Here is a 5,570-nt window from a genome sequence, read left to right as displayed (position 1 = left end):
AAAAGTGCTGTATATGGTTCAAAGGCATAAAGTTCTTGTATAGCCACCCAGGCTGGGAATTAGAACCTCTACCAGGCATCTTTATAAATAGGATAAAAATAGTTGGCCAAAAAACCACCTTCTAAGGAAGACAAGGGCAATTAATTACTTCTAAGCTTTTGTCTTCCTTAGTGAAGTGCAGCCAGGGCAGATTTGCTGGGTCAGCAGAGGAGATGCTGAGTCCTGCCACCCGTGTCCTCCTTCTCTGCCAGAGCTCTTTGCGTCTCCCTCAACCAGTGAACTGAACAGTCTATTTTTAAAGTATTAGTTGAAGGAGTGCCAAAATGTTAGCTTGCCAAGAGACCCACACATTTGGCTAAGACCCTGGCCCTGAGGAGCCTGCCATCTTGGAGCTCCGATGGTTCATACCGTGGAGACAGCACTGTTCCTCTGGACAATTTTTAAACTAGGTGATTCAAGTGTGTCCTGGTTCCAGACTTACCTCTCGGGAAGTTGGTGTAAGTGGGGAGCTCTCAAGGAAAATCTATACTGTAGGGATAAAATAGGAAGCAGGACACCTGTGCAGTCGCTCAGCCAATTTTCACTGGGCAATGAGGGTAAAGTTACTAAACTCCCTAGTTCTCTTACCCCAGGCATCATCCCATTTCAGCCAAGACCCACCTGAGATGAGTTGGCTCCACATAGAGAGTCTCTGGGCCCCAAACCTAAAGCTCCCCCACACCCTTGTAGAAATTAAGAAGGCAGACAGCTATGGATGAAGAGCTGAGGTGAAGGAAAATTGGCCTAGGGAATGAAATCATTTCTCAACGAGGCTGGCGAGGCATCTGGGCCCTGGATAAGGCACTCTGTTGACAGCCTAAATGTGACTAACCTCCCTTGTGCCCAGTTATTTGCTTGAGGTCCCTTGACCTACAATAAAGCCTCTAAACCTACTGAATCTGTCTTTACAACAAATTCAAGTTGGAATTCATGAATTCTGCCCCATGTCATTTGCCACTCCTATGCCCAAGCACCTAGCTCTACAGCTGTAACTCTTTATTTATGTATCCATCCTCTCTGTTAACATGGATGTGTCATTTGTTTGCTCTCTCCCCCGCCCCGGGAAAGGATAAACTCCTTCCTGAAAGCTTGGTCTCAGAGCAGAGCTTCATGCACGACGACGGCAAGTGCCAGGAGCTTGTATTCACCATAAACATGGCCTGGCAATCCTCTGCCTCCCCACAGCCGACCCCAGGCCCCCTCTACAGTAAGGGATCCTCTTGGGCTTTGCTCAGATTTTTTACTAAGATGAAAAAAGCCAATTCAGGGGATTACAGTTGGTCTTTGGTTAGGCAAAAAAAAAAGACATTTTGCCAAAATTAAAATGGAAAATTTGGAGTCAATCTTAAATATTGTTTAAATGAGAGAGTGTTGCACGTGCACATGCTTGTGTGTGTGTGTGTGTGTGTGTGTTGGGTCTCAGTTAGTGTCACTAGTTCCTCAGATGTTCTTGAACACCAGATAAATATAAGAGAAAGTATCTTGATTTGGTCTGCATATGGGGTTGGGATTCTTCAATCTAAGGAAGTGAAGTCTGAGGGACAGTAGCCTGAAGAAAGTCACTATTAAGTTTACAAAAACGCTTAAATGGCTTCAAAATGGCTTAAAGACTTAAATATAAGACATGACACCATAAAACTCCTAGGAGAGAACATAGGCAAACATTCTCTGACATACGTTGTAACAATATTTTATTAGATCAGTCTCCCAAGGCAAAAGAAATAAAAGCAAAGATAAACAAATGGGACCTAGGCAAATTTAGAAGCTTTTGCACAGCAAAGGAAACCATAAACAAAATGAAAAGACAACTTAAAAGATTGGGAGAAAATATTTGCAAATGATGTGACCAACAAGGGCTCTTTTTCTAAAATAGACAAACAGCTCATACAACTTAATATCAAAAAAACATACAACCCAATCAAAAAATGGGCAGAAGACCAAAACAGACATTTCTCCAAAGAAGACATACAGATGGCAAACAGGCCCATGAAAAGATACTCAACATCGCTAATTATTAGAGAAATGGAAATCGAAACTTCAGTTAGGTATCACCTCACACTGGTCAAAATGACTATCATCAAAAAATCTTTAAATTATAAATGCTGGAGAAGGAATGGAGAAAAGGGAACCCTCCTGCACTGTTGGTGGGAATGTAAATTGGTGCAGCCACTATGGATAACAGTATGGAGGTTCCTTTAAAAACTAAAATTAGAGCTACCGTATGATCCAGCAGTCCCACTCCTGGGCATATACCCATAAAAGGCGAAAATTCTAATTTGAAAAGATACATGCATCCCAGTGTTCGTTGCAGCACTATAGCACTATAGCCAAGACACAGAAGCAACCTAAATAAGTGTCCATCGACAGGTGAATGGATAAAGAAGATGTGGTATATATATATATATATATACATATATATATATATATATATATATATATATACACAATGGAATATTACTCAGCCATAAAAAAGAATGAAATAATGCCATGTGCAGCAACATGGATGGACCTAGAGATTGTCATACTGAGTGAAGTAAGTCAGACAGAGAAAGACAAATATAATATGATATCACTTATATGTGGAATTTAAAAAATAGTACAAATGGACTTATTTACAAAACAGAAACAGACTCACAGACATAGAAAACAAACTTATGGTTACCAGAGGGGAAAGGGGGTGGGGGGGCGTGGATAAATTAGGATTGTGGGATTAACAGATACACACTACTGTATATAAAATAGGTAAACAACAAGGATTTACTGTTTAGCACAGGGAACTATATTCAATATCTTGTTTTTAAGAAAGGAGAAACAGTTTAAATTGCTGCATGAGAGATTTCTTTATCAATGAAAATCATTCAATATTGGAATGGATTACACCAAGAGATGATATGGAATCTTCTCTAAGGGTTACTAAAATAAAACTTGTCAGTTACTAGGTAGTTTAGCACTGGTCCTAATGCAAGGAAGAAGGGACATATTCTCCCCTATTCTCAGTTGAGTTTAAAAATCCCAACAATGATTCTCTAGCTTTAACCTAGTTATCTGTTATGCATTTGTAACCAAGTACAAACTGATTATACTAGAAGAGCTTTCTTAATAATACATTATTTATGAGGAGAGCTAGTGTGGACTAGTAAGAAAAAGAATTTTAAAATGTATATGTAATTTATGTGTAATCATTAAACTGGGATCACATTTTTAAAACCAACCACACATCAAAGAAAATTTGGGAGAAAACTGTATCTCAGCATCTTTTAGACACTTGAAAATAACCATCTACATTTTTTTAAATCTACATTTTAAAGCTGTACCTCTTTCATCCCTTCATTTCTAGTCTGTAGTCATACTCTATAGGAAGAGACATAGCTGTGACAACAGCCCTTGCCATGTCCTGAAGGGCTTATCTGCCCTGCTTTGCCTCTGCATTAAAAATAAACCTGAGGGGAGTTCCCTGGTGGCCTAGTGGTTAGGATTAATTTGCTGGCTGGGGAACTGAGATCCTGCAAGACGTGCAGAGCAGCCAAAAAATTAAAAACAAACAAACAAAACAGAACAAAAAACCCAACAACCTGAGGATTCATTAGTATTTAATATATGAAAAAAGTAGATTGTTCAATACATGATCTTGAGAAAATTGGTTAGCTCTTTGAAAAAAGAATGAAGTTAGATCCTTACTTACTTCAAAGTATAATCCAAAATAAATTCCAAATAAATTAAGTGTCCAGAATAAAAACAAAAGAACTGGCTAATCACTCTTTGGATGGAGAAATCTATCATAACCAAAACAACCAAGGTGAAAAATGTTATTAAAAAGATTAGTAAAATTCACAATCTAAATGTTAAAAACTTTTGTTGATTAAATATGCACATATGCAAAATAACAGATAAATTATATTCTAGGGCAAAATCTTTGTAGCATTTGTGAAAAATGGTTATTATTAAAATATAAAACTGCTCTTTCAGATTAATAAGGAAAGGAGGAAATCATCAATAGAAAAATGGGCATAGAACGTAAAAGAGAAATTCTAAGAAAAAAAGGCAAATACTAGGGGCTTCCCTGGTGGCGCAGTGGTTAAGAATCCGCCTGCTAATGAAAGGGAACATGGGTTCGAGCCCTGGTCTGGGAAGATCTCACATGCCGCGGAGCAACTAAGCCCGTGCGCCACAACTACTGAGCCTGCGCTCTAGAGACCGCGAGCCACAACTACTGAAGCCCGCGCCCCTAGAGCCTGTGCTCCGCAACAAGAGAAGCCACTGCAGTGAGAAGCCCGTGCACCACAACGAAGAGTAGCCCCAGTTCACCGCAACTAGAGGAAGCCCATGCACAGCAACAAAGACCCAATGCAGCCAAAAATAAAATACATTTTTTTAAAAAGGAAGATACTAAATAAATATATGAAAAAATGTTCAACCTCACTATTCGCTTAAAAATAACAGAGGAAATTTTATAAGTAATTCAATGAGATACCATTTTCAAACCCAAAACATTGACTAGTAATAAAAAGAATAATATGACAGTGGCAAGGGTAAGGGAAGACTGGCACTCATCCATCCAGCTGGCAGAAGTGAAATGGGTACTTTTCTCGATGGCAATTAGGTGATACGTACCAACAAAGTTAATATATAATTAACTCATTATATATAATTAATATATTATATATATTTAAATATATATATAATTTGTATATATATTTAAATATAAATATATTTATATATTTAAATATATATATATTTAAAATATATAATTAACTAATATATAATACATACTAATTTGACCCAGGAATTTCACTTCTATGGATTTATGGTAAAGAAATAATGTTTATTATACAAGGATAATTATCACATCATGGTTTAAAATAGTGAAAATCTGGACATGATCTAAATACCTAAAAAGAAGTGATTGGTTATATCAATTATAAGATTATCTGTAGCCTAACACACTAGTCATTAAATACCATTCTGCGGATGAATACCCATTGGCATGAAAATATGTTCAACCTATCGCTGAGGCTAAAATTATATGTGAGGTATGACAGTATTAAGCACATTCTTGTGTGTGTGTGCATGTGTGTGCGTGTGTGTGTGTGTGTGTGTGTGTGTGTGTGCTGAAACATGCACAACAAAAAGTTTTCTCTGAAAGTATGGTTTTCTGTTTCTTTTCCTTCTTTTTGTTGTTGTTTTCTGAAATTCTGTCTGCACTGGGCATATAACACATACCAGAAAGAAAAGATCATAAAAAACTCCAAAGTAACCCCAGTCTAGGTCTATGAACCAACAGTCAGAAGTGGACTAGTCATCCCATAACTATTTTGGACTGTAAACTGTAAACAGCTTTGAAATCAAAGGTCAGTCCCTGAGCTGGCCACATGGCCCTGCTCTGGCCTCTGAGCTTCTGTTACCAGTGGCCCCTTTCGAGGAGGAGTGGGTGACTCTCCCGTGCACCAGGAACCAGGTGCTGGCCCAGAAGGAGAGCTCAGGTGGTCACCAGTCAGGGAAAGGAGCTGCCTGAAGACACTCGCACAGCAATA

Source organism: Phocoena sinus, chromosome 5 (genome assembly GCF_008692025.1).
Source record: "Phocoena sinus isolate mPhoSin1 chromosome 5, mPhoSin1.pri, whole genome shotgun sequence".
NCBI lineage: Eukaryota > Metazoa > Chordata > Mammalia > Artiodactyla > Phocoenidae > Phocoena > Phocoena sinus.
This window is presented reverse-complemented; position numbering follows the sequence as displayed.